The 17,470-nt window shown below is 44.1% G+C and overlaps 1 non-coding gene across 1 annotated transcript; it reads left to right on the top strand.

The window, feature by feature from the left end:
- Positions 1-9,757: 9,757 nt before the first annotated feature.
- Positions 9,758-9,866, top strand: Gm26099. Its single transcript, XR_003953162.1, has one exon. It is a non-coding gene; the product is annotated as a U6 spliceosomal RNA (small nuclear RNA).
- The last annotated feature ends 7,604 nt before the right edge of the window (positions 9,867-17,470 follow it).

Raw genomic sequence — 17,470 nt, 5'->3', positions numbered from 1 at the left:
TTGGGATTACAGATTTGAGTCAGCTAAACTTCACATATTTTAAATTTTATAGTGTGGGGGTGGTAGATTGGCAGACTCTGAAACAGATTATGTCCCTAGTATGTAGTTACATAGTTTAGCTTCCAGAGTGACATCCGTGCATGTTTGTAATATTTATATCGGTATAGTTCAAATTTAATTTAGAACTCTCAGACTGGAAATGCTTTATACAAACAAACCCTTTGTGCTTGAAGAGATAGCAGTTTGCTTGCATTTTGAAGGCCGCTAGAGACAGTGTCTGCTGCTGCTATCTGTCTGTTGCCTGTACAGGTCAAGGAAGGAAAACTGCTGTGTTGCTCTACCTCTGTGCAACAAACCACAAGAGCTCAGAGCAAAGATTATTGTGGTCATTTTTTTGTGTGTGGGCAAAGAACTCAGGTTGACCTAGACTGTGTGCTTTGGTTTGGGGCAGTGGGGCTACCCAGCCTGCAGGATTTACTTCCATGATGGTTTCTTCACACATATACAGTGGGCTGGATTTTCATAGCCTTTGTTTGTTTGTTTGTTTGTTTGTTTGTTTACATGGCCTCTGATCTGCCTAGGTTTCTTTCGGTGGCTTCAGTTTCTTGTCCCCGGGCTGACCACAGAGCACTTTGCTGTTCAGGTAGCAACTGACTTGATTAAGTGACTTAATAGCCAGGGACCAAAAGTAGCCTGTTTCAGGAGACTTGGGCCTTGAATCTAGAACTAGTGTCCTGGCTAGTCTTATGCCAAGTTGACACACAAACTACAGTTATCTGAAAACAGGGAACCCTAATTGAGAAAATGCCTCCATAAGACCTGATTGTAAGACATTCCCTTAATTAGTGAATGATAGGGGAGGGCTCAGCCCATTGTGAGTGGTGCTATCCCTGGACTGGTGGTCCTGAGTTCTCTAAGAAAGCAGGCTGAGCAAGCCAGTAATCAACACTTCTCCATGCTTCCAGGCTCCTGCCACATTTGAGTTCCTGTCCTGACTTCCTTCAATGATGAACAGCAATGTGGAAGTATAACTCTAATGAACCTTTTCCTCCCCGACTTACTTTTTGGTTATGGTGTTTTGTTGCAGCAATAGAAACCCCAAGTAAGACAACTTGTAACTGCTTTATGGGCCTGGAAACCACAGGACACACAAGGCCCTCTGTTTAACTTGATTTGGGGCATTGGGAAATTGGTTTTTGACAGGAAGAAACTTTGAGGCAGGGTCTTGTGTAAGCCATTCTGGCCTTGAACTCAGTATATAGTCAAGGGCGACCTTAACCTTGTGATGCTCCAGCCTCGACCTCCCGAGTTCTGGAATTACAGGCGTGCACCACATCATAAAATAAGCTGGGGATGTAGTCTGCTTCATAGAATCTTTGCCCCGAGTTCCATCCCCAGCACCACATACACTGGGTCTGGAGGCACATGTTTGTAATCCCAACACTCTGGAAGTGGAGGCACGAGGATCAGAAGTTCAAGGCTATTCTCAGCTACGTCATGAATTTCAGGTTAACCTGGGATAGCTGAGATTCTGCCTCAAAAAAAAAAGAGTAAAAGGAAAACCAGAAAACCATCAAAGAAGGAAGGAAAAGACACGGGAAGTGGGGGAGAGAGAAAAGAAAGGAAATATAAAAGAAAATTGAGCCTGGGTCCAGCTATGCTTCGCCTACCACAATCAGCAACAGCTTTGGGACTTTCTTTTTTTTTAAGATTTATTCACTTATCATATGTAAATACACTGTAGCTGTCTTCAGACACACCAGAAGAGGGCATCAGATCTCATTATGGATGGTTGTGAGCCACCATGTGGTTGCTGGGATTTGAACTCAGGACCTTTGGAAGAGCAGTCAATGTGCTTAACAACTTAGCCATCTCTCCAGCCCCCAACTTTGGGACTTTCAAGTTCTTCATTTGGTATTTTTTTTTTTTTTTGAGACAGGGTCTCACTATATGGTCTCAGTGGCCTCTGACCTGTAGACCTCCTGTCTTTGCCTCCCCTGTCCTCGGATTATAGTTCCACACTGCTGTGCCTGGCTAGCTTTCTTCTGTTTGAAGTGAGAAAATTATCATTGATGCCTAAGCTCTAAGAATCATGAACCTGGAGACCACATTTGGGACTCTGAAGGTACACTTAATATTGTGTTTTTTAGAAACAGGGATCCTAGCCAGGCATTGGAGACTAATGCAGGAGAGTCCTAAATTTGGGACCAGTCTGGGTTACAGACTGAAAGAAGAGGAGGGGACAGAAGGGGAGGGAAAAGAAAGGATCCTTCTATGCGGTTTTTCAGAGGGCTCAGATATATGAGAGAGGAAGGCAAATAACTCACCACAAAGCAACTATGTAATTGAATCAGAAAGCCGGTGGATCTAAACTTAAGATCAGCTACCCCATACTCCTATTTTCTTTTTCCGAACCCACCACAGATGACAAAGCAGAGGCTCATTTGGACTGGCACAGACAGACCATATTTTCATAGGCTCCTCATCTGTAGGATCAGAGGAGGTTGAAGATGGAACACAGTCTACCTCCTGTTCCGGCAGAGGAAACAGACCGTGAGAAGGACCAGTTAAGGGAAGCTTAGGAGACTTTAGGGAACTGAAAGTCACTCAGTGGATCCAGACTGCAGAAAAGGGATGGATTGGGGGGATGCCAGAGGAAGTAATGAAGAGGGGTGAGAGTCTGGGGAAATATCCAGGGCTAGGTCATGGGGAGCTTAGGTTCTATCTACAGCCAAGAACAATATTTAAGGGTATGAAATCCTGCAGTGGCCCATCGATTTTGGCTTTCAGAAATCCTTGAGGGAGGGAGGTTAAATAGATAGAGGTAGATATCCTTACTACTCCAATTTCATGCTATAGCAGTATCACATTGTATACTTGTATCACAGTCTGACACTCTGAGCAGTCAGGTGAGGAGCTGTGTGTATCATCCCAGCACTCAGGAGACTGAGACAAGAGTTTGAAGCTAGCCTGGGATACATAGTGAGATTCTGTCTCTCTCTCTTTTTTTTTAAAGATTTATTTATTCATTACATGTAAGTACACTGTAGCTGTCCCCAGACACTCCAGAAGAGGGGGTCAGATCTCCTTATGGATGGTTGTGAGCCACCATGTGGTTGCTGGGATTTGAACTCTGGACCTTTGGAAGAGCAGTCGGGTGCTCTTACCCACTGAGCCATCTCACCAGCCCCAAGATTCTGTCTTAAAAGGAGATAATAATATACCCTACACATTGGCACAATTATTGTGTGTCTCTTAACATTTTGGGGTTTGGGGGAGATAGCAAGATGGCTCAGCAGACAGAGGGCTTGCTGTGCATGGCTGATGGCCTGGAATCCACACAAAGGTACAGGTCAAGAACTGGTTCCAGAAAGTTGTCCTCTGACCTCTGACCTCTGACCTCTGACCCCACACTCAAGTCATAGCACACGTAGCACATACCATCACATATCATGTACATATATACACAGAAGCACAGACACTAATACTCATTTAAGCATTTTCTCATTTATTTACTGGGGGTGGGGTGGGGTGGAGGGTCCATGCAGTCCCTGAGTACAGCATGGCCCCTGAGTGTCTGAAGAGAGTTAGCACATACTGCTTCTCTTCCTCCACCGGGTGGATCCTAAAGATGAAATAAATATTGTGTTGTGCAGCATTAAAAAATCAATAAAAATTAAAAATGAGCAAAAAAAAAAAAAAAGATGCAACTCGGGTTGCAGGCTTGGTGGAAAGAGCCTTTGTCTGCAGAAACATTGTGTTCCTCTCCCTCTCCCTCTCCCTTCTCACACAATTCTGCATTTATTTATTTATTTATTTATTTATTTATGTCATATAATATATTTTGACCTTATTGTTTCCCCTCTTCCAACTCCTTCTAGATTATACCCACCCAACTTTCTTTTTTTTTAATTTTTTTTTCATTAAATTATTTTTTTATTAGGTATTTAGCTCATTTACATTTCCAATGCTATACCAAAAGTCCCCCATACCCACCCACCCCCTCTCCCCTACCCACCCACTCCCCCTTTTTGGCCCTGGCGTTCCCCTGTTCTGGGGCATATAAAGTTTGCGTGTCCAATGGGCCTCTCTTTCCAGTGATGGCCGACTAGGCCATCTTTTGATACATATGCAGCTAGAGTCAAGAGCTCCGGGGTACTGGTTAGTTCATAATGTTGATCCACCTATAGGGTTGCAGATCCCTTTAGCTCCTTGGGTACTTTCTCTAGCTCCTCCATTGGGAGCCCTGTGATCCATCCATTAGCTGACTGTGAGCATCCACTTCTGTGTTTGCTAGGCCCCGGCATAGTCTCGCAAGAGACAGCTATATCAGGGTCCTTTCAGCAAAATCTTCCTAGTGTATGCAATGGTGTCAGCGTTTGGATGCTGATTATGGGGTGGATCCCTGGATATGGCAGTCTCTACATGGTCCATCCTTTCATCTCAGCTCCAAACTTTGTCTCTGTAACTCCTTCCAAGGGTGTTTTGTTCCCACTTCTAAGGAGGGGCATAGTGTCCACACTTCATTCTTAATTTTTCTTGAGTTTCATGTGTTTAGGAGATTGTATCTTATATCTTGGGTATCCTAGGTTTTGGGCTAATATCCACTTATCAGTGAGTACATATCGTGTGAGTTCCTTTGTGAATGTGTAACCTCACTCAGGATGATGCCCTCCAGGTCCATCCATTTGGCTAGGAATTTCATAAATTCGTTCTTTTTAATAGCTGAGTAGTACTCCATTGTGTAGATGTACCACATTTTCTGTATCCATTCCTCTGTTGAGGGGCATCTGGGTTCTTTCCAGCTTCTGGCTATTATAAATAAGGCTGCTATGAACATAGTGGAGCATGTGTCTTTCTTACTAGTTGGAGAGGTATTGCGGGATCCTCCGGTAGTACTATGTCCAATTTTCTGAGGAACCGCCAGACGGATTTCCAGAGTGGTTGTACAAGCCTGCAATCCCACCAACAATGGAGGAGTGTTCCTCTTTCTCCACATCCTCGCCAGCATCTGCTGTCACCTGAATTTATGATCTTAGCCATTCTGACTGGTGTGAGGTGGAATCTCAGGGTTGTTTTGATTTGCATTTCCCTGATGATTAAGGATGTTGAACATTTTTTCAGGTGCTTCTCTGCCATTCGGTATTCCTCAGGTGAGAATTCTTTGTTCAGTTCTGAGCCCCATTTTTTAATGGGGTTATTTGCTTTTCTGAAGTCCACCTTCTTGAGTTCTTTATATATGTTGGATATTAGTCCCCTATCTGATTTAGGATAGGTAAAGATCCTTTCCCACTCTGTTGCCCACCCAACTTTCAATCAAAAACAAAAAAATGAAAATCAAAACAAAGACCCAATAGACAAACAAACAAGAACCAAAAGGCACACCTGAACACACACACACCATTGAGTTTGTTTTGTGTTGGGCAACTACACCTAAGCCTGAATGGAGGGCCTGTCCTGTAGTGTGGTTGACACCCAGTGTCAGTACATTGAAGACAACTGATTTTCTCTCTCAACAGGTATCTATAGCAAATAGCTCCTTGGTTGGGGGTGGGACTTCCTGTCCACTTCCTCCTCTCAGTGCTGGGGTTTTGTCTGGTTTGAACCCGTACAGATCTTGTGTTTGGGGGTCACAGTCTCTGTGAGTTCATATGTGTATCAGCCCTGGAGAAGGAGGGGGTGAGGGAGGGAGAGAGAGAAGGAGGGAGGAGGGAGGGACGGGAATAAAAGGAGAGAGGGAGCGAGGGAGGGAGGGAGACAGAGAGACAGAGAGACACAGAGAGAGAGAGAGAATTTGTTTTGAGAGAAGGCCCTGAGACTTGGAATAATCTTCCTTCTTACGTCCCGAGTGCCATAATTACAGGTATTAGCTACCATGATTGACTAAAAACAAAAACTGAAATAATTAAATAAATGTAGGAGAAGGAGACAAAGAGGAAATTGTGAAGGTCACTGTGTGGACCACTGAGAACGTCATGGGTGGGGCTGAGGCGGGTAGGCGTGGAGTGGTGAGTCACCACAGCCTGTGGTTCAGACCCTACTGCTGACGATTTGGGGGCAGAGGTAGTGGAGATGGATGAGATGAACAGACTTGTGACTGACTGCAGGGGAGGAGGTGACGAAGATGACCATGACGAAGCTCAGGTATCTGGTTTGTACAACAGAGTAAAGGTTTGTGTCACTAGGACGTGACACAAGGTAAAGAATTTGAGCATTGGAAGAACAGGCTGGGAGATCAGTTTTTTTCTACTAAGTTAGATATGGTTACAAGACACCCAAGAGACAATATCTGGCAGAGAGTCGAGTGTGGACACATGCAAACAGAGACAGACAGGCTGTGGACTTTGGGAAGGGGGTTATTTTAACTTGGAACTCATTTGCATCATGGCTTGAGAAGGAGAAGCTGGAAGACACAGGAGTCAGTGGATCTCAGGTCCTAAGGGATGGACGGGCATGAGTCAGATGTTGGACGAAGGGCTTGAAGTACTTCAAGCTAGACTGCTTAAAGCTTGCTTGTCTCACTGTCTGCTTCAGGCTCAGCGTCCTCGACTGTAGAACAGGGGAATTAGGAAGGTCTGCCTCATAGATTTGTTCTCCTGATTAGAGGCAAGAATGCAAAAGCAATATTCATGTTTTCACCGGTATGTGGACATCTTGCATAGATGGTAGTGCGTGAGATTATTGTGTTCCAAGCAAAATGTTAAGTTACTAACACCTCCTGTTAGGACAAAAGGAGGGCAGGGTGAACAAGAAGAGGAACACTCTATTTAGTTTCTACTCGTTTTCTACTCTTCTTTCTTTTTCATTTTCTTTTTCTTTTTCCTTTTCCTTTTCCTTTTTCTTTTTCTTTTTCTTTTTTTTTCTTTTTTTGGTTTTTCAAGACAGAGTTTTTCTGTGTAGCCCTGGTTGTCCTGGAACTCCCTCTGGACACCAGGCTGGCCTCGAACTCAGAGATACACCTCCCCCTGCCTCCAAAACGTTGGGATTAAAGGCATGTACCACCAATAGCCAGTTTTAAGCTTTGTATCCTAATTAAAGTAAAAATAAAATCATCAGCGTAGCCCCTATTTCTGAAGTTTAATACTGAACTTTATATAACTTTTTTTAGTTTTTAAGTAGATGCTATTTTAAAAAGCCCTTTTATTGGTATTATTTTTACTTATGCACAGCTGTGTATATGCATTTGAGTAGATGCACGTGAGTGCTCTTAGAGGCCAGAATCATTGGAGCACCTGTAGCTGAAGTTACAGACACTTGTGAGCCACCAATGATAGTGTGTGTGCTAGGACCTAAACTCAGGTCCACAGGAAGAACAGCAAGCACTCTTAAACCACAGCGACATCGATCGCTTCAATCCCTATATTTAGAGCAGCTTTACTTTAAAAAGTGAGAAGATATCACAGGAAAAGTCGTGGTTTATTCCATTTTCCTGGTATGTATGTATGTATGTGTGTGTATGTGTGTATGTATGTATGTATGTATGTATGTATGTATATTTGGTTTTTCGAGACAGGGTTTCTCTGTATAGTCTTGGCTGTCCTGGAACTCACTTTGTAGACCAAGCTGGCCTCAAATTCACAGAGATCTGTCTGCCTCTGCCTTCTGAGTGCTGGGATTAAAGGTGTGTGTCACCACTGCCCAGCTCCTGGATTTTTTTTTAAATGAGGTTTTACAGTGTACCTCAGGCTAGACTAGAACTCACCATGTAGTTTAGGGTGACCTCAAACTTTTGGCAGTCCTCCTGTGTCATCCTTTTAAACGCTGGAATTGCAGATGTGAGCCACTGTATACTCGAATTTTGCATTAAAGACTTTTTCACTTTGGCATTTCGGGATCCCGTACGTAAGGTCATGATGCATTCAGCTATCACATTGCCTTAGAGTCCTCTTATGTGTGAGTGTCTCTCACTCCCCCTGTCTTTGCTGACCTGGAAAATTTCCTACGTCAAGCATCTGTACAATGTTCCTCCACTGGAACTCTTTAGCTATTTTTCTTACAATTAGACTGGGCTTGTGTGTCTAGGTAAGGAAAGTCACAGAGGTAGAGCGACATTTTTCTTGAATGCAGTCTAGGGAACATACCATCAACATGACGAATCACCGTCTACGTTGACCTAGATCACCTGGCTGGGGTGGGCTGTCAAGTTTCTCCAGTGTAGAGTTCCTTCTCCTTTCGCCTTGGATTCTGGAAAACCTCTTAGATGTAGCCTTCATTTAAGGAGTAGGGCAGGGTGTGGTGGTGAATGCTTGTAATTCTAGCACTAGAAAGGCTGAGGCAGGAGGATGGACAGCTTGAAGCCAGCCAGAGCTTTGGTGAGCCTCGGTTAAGACAGAGAAATACAGACAGACAGGCGCACACACACACACACACACACACACACAGAGAGAGAGAGAGAGAGAGACAGAGACAGAGACAGAGAAAGATAGGAAGGCAGAGAGACAGAAAGACAGATAAGGAGTAGGGAGTTACAATCTTTTTTAAAAATTTTTTTACTAGATATTTTCTTCATTTACATTTCCAATGCTATCCCAAAAGTCCCCCATACCCTCCCACCCACTCCCCTACCCACCCACTCCCACTTTTTGGCCCTGGCGTTCCCCTGTACAGGGGCATATAAAGTTTGCGTGTCCAATGGGCCTCTCTTTGCTGTGATGGCTGACTAGGCCATCTTTTGATACATATGCAGCTAGAGTCAAGAGCTCCAGGGTACTGGTTAGTTCATATTGTTGTTCCACCTATAGGGTTGCAGTTCCCTTTAGCTCTTGGGTACTTTCTCTATGCTCCATGAAATGAAATGTGCGTGTGTGTGATACAGTCGGGGCCTTGTGACCTGAAAGAATTCAAATTTGGCCACTGAGCTGCAGTGTTGGAATATGTAGTGTTTACACGTATGTTCCAGATGTGGCTTGTGTGTGGCCCCAGCCTAGAATTGACAATGCTCAAGCCTCAGCCTCAGCCTCTGCCGCGGCTACAGGTCTCAGCATACTTCATGTTTTTCTTTTAATATACTTATGTTGTTTTCCTCTTATGTGTGCATTTTTGTCTGCATGGATGTCTGTGCAGGATATTCATGGCCTGGTACCCTCAGAGCTACCAGGTGAAAGGACATTGGATTTGAGAAACTGCAATTGCAAAAGGTTGTCATTGGACTTGGGTCCTCTGTAACAGCAGTAAATGCTCTTAACCATGCATCCGTCTAGCCCTCCAGCCCTACTTTCTTGTATTTATTCAGCCAGAGATCAACCAGAGAAGCAGAACTCAGAGGTGATGAATAGGAAGAGGCTTTCTTCCAGCAACTGGCGTTAGCACACCCAAGCCTTCTCAAGGCATTGAGTAAGCAGTAGGACTTGTCTGCAGGAAAGACAGCCTGAGCCCTGGAACCTGCCCCCAAGGGTTCACTGGACTTGACTAGGGCTGCCTTCTACAGATCAAAATTCTTTCTTCAGAGACACCTCCATCCTGCTCTTAAAGATGCCCCAATGATTAAATCAGTCCTCAGGTCACCTCAGAGACTCTTCCTTGTACAGAGTGAGGTCACCATAGAACAACCTACAATAAAGCACAAGTTGGTGTTTGTTGAACATCTGGGCCCTAGAACCCAGGCAAATTCACATACCAAAAGGACAGTTATGTCTTCAAGGCACGTTCTAAACGAAGGATTCCTCATTGGTTAACCAGGGTTCATTAATGTATGGTTTATAGATTGCTTGAGGGCCCTGTTGTGAAGCTAAGTTTTTACTTTTTGAATTATTTTTCAGTGTTCCTTATTCTTCAGCACAAATTCAAAAATTAGAACAGTGCAGTGAAGCTTGGCATGACTCTTGAGCAAGGAGGACATGAAAATGTCTGAACTGATTCATACATTATGAACATGCAGACAAACTCTTCTTTGTGTGTGGTGGTTGAACTCAGAGCCTCTTGAATGCCAGTCAAGACCAAAGGGACAGACTGACATCTGCAGTCATGGGCTACTAGCTCTTTAGGACACGTGATAAATTGCTCTGTCTTTTTGACAGGTGATGCAGATCACACTAATCCTTTTGCCATGGCCCAGAGCCCACTTTGAACATCTTTAGTATACTGAGATGAGCAATGGGAAATAGTCCTTCAGACATCTGGAAAAGTCTTCACATCAAGGGACCTCATTCCTCTTGACCTAACGTTCCCCCCTCTTCCCCTATCTGAAGAGCCCTTCTCTGCTGTCAGCTGGACCTTTCTACACACTGATGCAACCAACTAGGTCAGGATGCAGAGTGCTGACGAAGATAGCTCCCTTATCAAGTCGCTTCCTGTCTTGAACAAAGTATCAAATATGGACAAGTTGACAGGGACCCACTCCATGATGGATACTTTCTCTGCTGGATGCTAGGAGGTCAAGGGCAGAGTTGGGTTGCTACTTTTCTTTCCGTAATGAACTCTGTTTGCCCAGTGCTCCTTTGTCTTCTGCTTTCCAGACTCACTGTTCTCCTTCAAGTTTAGGCTCTCTGCTATTGTTCTGTTTTACTTTTTTACTTTCTACATTTAAAATTTTTTATTTCATTTTTTAAAGCTCCCATTCATTTTACTTTCCTTAAGTTCAAGTTTCTAGTCGCTTTGCCTGAATGCATGTCTGTGAACCCAGTGCATGAAGTACCTAAGGAGATCAGACCATACATTGAGTCCCCTGGAACTGGAGTTCCGGGTGGTTGTTAGCAGTCATGTGGGTTCTGAGAGTGGAATTTGGTTCCTGTGGAAGAGAGGACAGTACTGGTTCTTAACTGTTTTGTTTTGTTTTGTTTTGGTTTTTTTGAGATAGGGTTTCTCTGTGTAGCCCTGGCTGTCCTGGAACTCACTCTGTAGACCAGGCTGGCCTAGAACTCAGAAACCCTCCTGCCTCTGCCTCCCAAGTGCTGGGATTAAAGGCATGCACCACCACTGCCCGGCAGCTCTTAACTGTTGATCCATCTCTACAGTCCAAATTAACTTTATTCCTAATGGCTATCTCAGTGTGAGTATGTGCAGCAGAGTGCAGGTGTCCTGGAGGTCACAGTCATAGCATCACTTAGATCCTGTGGGATTCCAGGCTGCTGTGTTGTGGCCATCTGACATGAATCCTGGGAACCAAACTTGTGTCTTCTGGAACAGAAAAAGGACTCTTAAATACTGGGCAATTTCTTCAAGGCTTATGATTTTATTTTTAAAATATTGATCTTGTTTTCAATTTTGATGGTGGAGGTGGTGTGTGTGTTTGTGTTTGTGGGTGTGTGTACACACACACACACACACACATACACACATGAGTGCCTATGCCCACAAAGACCAAGTGCCTGGAGCTGTAGTCACAGGTGGTTGTGAACTGTTCAGTATGGAAGCTGAGAACTGAACCTGTGTCTTCTGTAAAAGCTGTAAGTGGTCTTAGTCATTGAGCCATCTTCCCGCAGCCAGCATTTCCTAACTGTGTAGTCTCCATCTGTAAAAGCTGGGGTTACAGGCATGCACCATAATGTCCAGTGTGTGCAGTGCTGGCATGGAATGACTCCAGGACTTTCTACATGGCAGACAAACATTCTAAAACTGGGCTACGTTGCCAGCTCTCTCCGTGTTGTTGTGATTTCCATTTCCCCATGGGCTAGTGCCAATGAGCACCTTTTTACATGGTTCTCAGTTGTATATATCTCTTCCTGGTAGAAAAGTGTAGTAAAGGCCAGGCTGCGATGGCACATGTCTTTCAAATCCCAGTACTCAGGAGGTGGATCACTGAGTGTGAGGCTAGCCTTGTGTTTGGAGTTTCAGGACAACCTAGGCTACACAGAGAAACCATGTCTCAAACACACACACACACACACACACACACACACACACTCACACAAATAAATAAATAAACACAAACAATAAAAAGGAAATTGTAGTAAAGTTCTTTATTCATTTCAAAATCATGTTTGTATTTTTATTGTGGAATTAGAGAGGATTAGATATGATTGATATCATATCTATCCCACTTTTTAGCTTGTGATAGGGTGTCTCGTTATGTAGCCCAGGATGCCTGGAAGTTGAGATCCCCACTGTCTTAGTCTCCTGCATGTTAGGTCTACACACTGTCAACTCCAGGCTTGACCCCCATATATAACTTATTAGGTATATGTTTACAAATTCCTCACATTCTGTGTTTCACCCCATGAGACTGTGTTTGTGTGTTTTTTATTTGTGTGTGTGTGTTTATGTGTATGTGTGTGTGTGTGGTTGTGTGCATGCATGTATGGAGCTGAAGATATATGTTAGGTATCTTCTGCTATTGCTCTCCATTTTTGTTTGTTTGTTTGTTTGTTTGTTTGTTTATAGAGAGACAGGGCTTCTCTACATAGCCCTGACTGTTCTGGAACTCACTCTGTAGATCAGGCTAGCCTTGAACTCAGAGACCCACCTACTTCTATCTCCTGAGTGCTGAGTGCTCTAAATAAGTAAATGTAATAATTTTCAATAAAAAATTTAAATTTTGCTGATCTTCATCTTATTTTTTTTCTTTGCTAATGTGCTTCTATGTGAGACTTAAGATTTCCATTTGCAATCAGTAACTACTTTTGTTTTTAGATTTTTTTGTTTTAATTTTCAAATGATCTGAATGTATCTCTGAGTGTGGGTATGTGTACACAAGTATTGATGCTTTTAGAAGCCAGAGGTGTTAGATTATTTGTGATTGTGAGCTATCCAGTGTGGGTTTTGGGAACTGGTCTTAGATCTTCTGCAAGAGCAGGTTGAGCTCTTAACTGCTGATCCATCTCTCCCAATAAATGACTATTGAGTACCTCCACATGCCAGAATCTAGAGAGTCCATGTCTAATACAAGAAACTTGCTCCCTTTTGACAACTGAGTCTAGTCAAAGCAGCAGGGATGACTATGGTAACTGCATGAATAACTTATCCACCATGATTAAGACTGTAAGAAGAGACCCTGGGGCTAGGGATATATCTTAGTTGGTTAAGTCTTTGCCTGCCATGCCGGAGGTCATTGTTGACATCCAGATCCCCAGCATGGCATAATACCAGGTGTGGTGGTCCATGCCCATAGCCCTAGGGTGGGTAAGAGAATCAGGAGTTCAAGCTCAAACAGAAAGTGAGTTTGAGGGGAGCTGTGGAGAGCCGTGAGCAATCACCATCATGAACCTCCGCTGTGCTTAACTGGTAAACAAGTAATGTGCGCAGGTGCAAGAGTAAATTCGTGCCAAGTCACTGCCCATCCCGGGGCGTGGTGATGAGGCTCTGGGAGAGCAGCCAATCAGGTGTGGACACGCCACACTAAGGTGTATATAAGCAGCGCATTTTTGGTGCTTGGGGTCTTCCTCTTCATGTTGAAACTGGTGTAATAAAGTTGCTGCAGAAGGATCCGGTTTCTCACGCATGTGTTCTTGCTGGTGAGACAATAGGGCGTGTGAGAGGGAGCCAGCCTGGGTTGTATAAAATTATATTCTAAAAAAAGAGGAGGGCGTGAAGGTGGCAGGGTTTTGTGAAGGAATAGAAAGTGTGGAGTACTCCTACGCTGAACAGCAGAAAACACTGCCTTAAAGAGAGAACCTCTTTTTTGTTCTTGTTTTTGTTTGTTTGATTTTGTTCTGAGACAGGGTTTCTCTGTGTAGTCCTGGTTGTCCTGGAGTTTCCTCTGTAGACCAGGCTGGCTTCAAACTCACAGAAATCTACCTGCCTCTGCCTCCCGTGTCCTGGGATTAAAGGTGTATGGCACCACCACCCAGCATGAGAGAACCTTTTTAGAATATTTTTTTAAATTAGCAAACAGGAGGGCATCATTGTAGCATTTTGAACAGCGTGCTTAAGTAGAATATTCTCCTTCCTCCTCAGGTTCTTCACTCTCTTCATAGCCCTAAATTCCCTGGTAACCTGCCCCTAGTCTCTTTTTCCCACTTTCATGGATCCTTTTGCCTACCTGACATGCTTCCTCGTCCACTATTGTTGCTTCTTTTAGCAACCTTAAGAGCAAGAAGTGGGGGGAGGGGGTGGTGGTGGTGGTGGTGGTGGAGAGATGGCTCAGCGGTTAAGAGCACTGACTGCTCTTCCGAAGGTCCTGAGTTCAAATCCCAGCAACCACATGGTGGCTCACAACCATCCCTACTGAGATCTGTTGCCCTTTTTTAAAAAAGATTTATTTATTTATTTATTTATTTATTTATATCTAAGTACACTGTAGCTGTCTTCAGATGCACCAGAAGAGGGCATCAGATCCCATTACAGAACAGTCAGTGCTCTTAACCACTGAGCCGTCTCTCCAGCCCTAAGTAAATCTTTAAAAAAAAAAAAAAGTGCTAGAAGTGGGAGCCCGTAAGGAAACCGGAAGGATGATTGGGAAGAGCTGGTGAGGAGGCTGAACAAGGAAGCGAGGCCAGTGTGTCTGTTGAAATGGGACTCCAGGAGTGCATATGAACATGACTTGTCGCTCATGTTGGTTCACATGTTTAATCTAATAATCACTGGAGGATCTCTGTGAGTTCCAGGCCAGCCTGGTGTACATATTAAGTTCCAGGACAGCTTGTTTCAAACAGGAGACCCTGTTTCAAAAAAACAAAAAACAAAAAACACAGCCCCACAAAAGGAGCATGGTTCTTGAAGAACTATGTGGCTGGAACAGAGGTGGGTTGGGGCCCAAGGAAGGAAGGAATGAGAGGCCCTGGGGGAGAATGTAGGGTGAAAAGGCACCTTTTCTGGGCTTTATCCTAGTAAATAGTAACAGAGCCATAGAATGCTGTGTGAGACTAAAGAGAAGTCCAAGAAAGAGGCAACTGCCAAAGACATAAATTAAGACAAGCGTTGGATTTGGCAGTTGGGAGGCATAAAGTGTGTGTGTGAGACTTCAAAATTTATGTGTTGGAACCTAACCCAACATATATCCAATACACTGTAATAACACAAGGATGCTGGCATTAGGTGGTAGGTAGGTCTCTTGGGGGAGACAATCAAGTTATGAAAGGGGGAGGTCCGTGTCCATCAATAGGATTAATATCCTATAAAAACTATCTTCAGCCAGAAACTGGCCCCTCCGTCTTCACATGTGAAATCACATAGAAGGCATTGTAAATGAAGAATGGTAGGCTCTCAATAGACACAAAAGCAGATTGCTTGTACCCTGGTCTTTGACAGCCTAGCTTCTGGGATTGTGAGCAAAGCATTCCAGTTTTTTGTTTGTTTTGTTTTATTTTGTTGTTATTTTTGATTGCTTGATTTTTGATTTTCTGAGGCTGGTTTCACTATATAGAACCTTGGCTGCCCTGAAACTCCATATAGAAACCAGACTGCCCTTGGATTTGCAGTTAGCCTCCTATCTCTGTCTCCTGAATGCTGAGATTACAGGCAAGAGCCACTATGCTTAGCTTTGCTGTGTGTTTGGGGGGGGGGAGGGGAGGTCTCGTAGTCCAGACTGGTCTGATCCTCCTGCCTCTGACTCCCAAGTGCTGCAATTACTGACATGTACCACCATGGGCAATTTATGTGGCACTGGGGATGAACCCCAGAGCTTTTTACACACTAGGCAAACATTCTACCAACTTAGCTATGCATGTCCCGTCCCCCCCCCCCTGTCCATCATCTACCTCTTATGGTTCAATTAGGAGAAAAGATAAGGAGGCTAGAAGCACTGGACATGGTATGTTAGCTGGAGTAAGGGCATTTCCATAGATAAATAGGGCTAAGAAATGAAAGACATGTTTAGCTTTCTTCTCTTCAGCAGATTTCAGACTTGGTTTGGACTCCCATTTGGGACTTCACTGGAAACAATATCTGAAATATTTAATATTTGTTGGACATTTAATAAAAGCTGCTTTTCCAAGACTTGAACCTATGTCCTTGTGCATACAAACCAAGAACTCTACCACCTGCGTTATTTACCTAGCCTTTTAAAAAGCTGGGCATGGTAGCTCACATCTATAATCCAAGGTCTCAGAAGGCTCGGATTCAATTTCCTTGAATTAGGAAGCCACGGTTGGCTGACAAAGTGAGTTCCAAGCCAGTTTTATGCTGAAAGACAGAGACAGAGAGACTCTGCCTCAAAATAAAACAAGGCATGAATAAAATTGAGAGAGAGAGAGAGAGAGAGAGAAGAGAGAGAAGAGAGAGAGATGTGGTTTGTGTATCTGTAATTCCAACACTTGTGGGTAGAGGCAGGAAGGTCAGTTTAAGGCTAGCCTTGGCTATACGAGGCTCTCTTTCAAAATAAACAACTCCCCGAGGACTATAGCAGCAGGAAATGTATATCTCCATAGTGCAGCATGCGCTTTATGCAAGAGACCCTAGCACCAAACAAAAATAAATAAAAATAAACAAGTCAAAGTCCACAGGTTATGGAGAGCATCAGCAGAGCCACCAATATCCCTTTTGGGGAACATCTATTTCTATTTCTCTGGCACATGTGGAAAATGACCAGTAATAAACGTGAAGCCTGTTTCTCTCCTCTCTTTCTTTTGAGGCATGCTCTCATGCAGTCTAGCGTGGCATTGAACTCATTCTTCAGTCAAGGATGGCCTTGAACTTGTACACACACACACACACACACTTGTCCACTGCTAGGATTGCAGACATGTACTACCATGTAGGTCTGTGCAGCAGTAGGAATCAACCCAGAACCTCATGCATGTTGAGGCGATCCTCTCACAACTGAGTTACATTTTTAAAAAAGATTTATTTATTTATTATATGCAAGTACACTGTAGCCGTCTTCAGACACTCCATAAAAGGACGTCAGATCTCATTACAGATTGCTGTGAGCCAGCCCCCTGCATTTTCAACCCTAAGGCGAACCCATTTTAAAACTGAGAGAATGCGTCTCAGCCCTAAGACTCCTCCTGAACTACCCCAGCCTATCAGATGGTGCCACCACGTGTCCTGCTGAGCCCTTTGCACTGGCTTCCTGTAGCACGCTTTCTACTCCCCGTGGGTTTCTAGTGTGCTAACCAATTGTTGGCAGAGGCTTTGGGATCTGAACACCTCTCTCGGAGAATGGACTGTCCCTGTTTTGCTGACGAGGAAACTGCAGCATTCAGAGAGGTGGGCCTTCTTCTACTCAAGATCACTCACTGAGTGTCAGGATTTGAACTCAGTGCAGGCTGGGCCCTTTCTACTCCATCAGCGGGACTGAATTTTCCTCCAGAGGCCACCTGTCTGTCCATCTAGGAAAAAGAGGAGGGGGTAGGAGGTGGAAAACCTTCAGCCTGCTCCAATCTGAGGAGTTCCACGTTGCCAGCTCTGCGCACCGGGCTTCTGAGTAAGCCTCACTGGAGTGCGGGTGTAGAGAACAGCAGTCCTCAGTCTGTGGGTCACCACCCCTTTTAAAGTCAAACGACCCTTTCACAGGGGTCGCATATCAGATATCAGATATTAACATTACCATTCACAACAGTAGCAAAACTACAGTTATACAGTAGCAATGAAAATAAATCTATGATGGGGGGGGGGAGGTCACCACAACATGAAGAACTGTATTAAGGGCCACAAC

This window comes from Mus musculus, chromosome X (genome assembly GCF_000001635.26).
Source record: "Mus musculus strain C57BL/6J chromosome X, GRCm38.p6 C57BL/6J".
In the NCBI taxonomy this organism is placed as follows: domain Eukaryota; kingdom Metazoa; phylum Chordata; class Mammalia; order Rodentia; family Muridae; genus Mus; species Mus musculus.
Note: the sequence above shows the minus strand (reverse complement) of the source record. Positions and strands in the feature narration are given on the sequence as shown.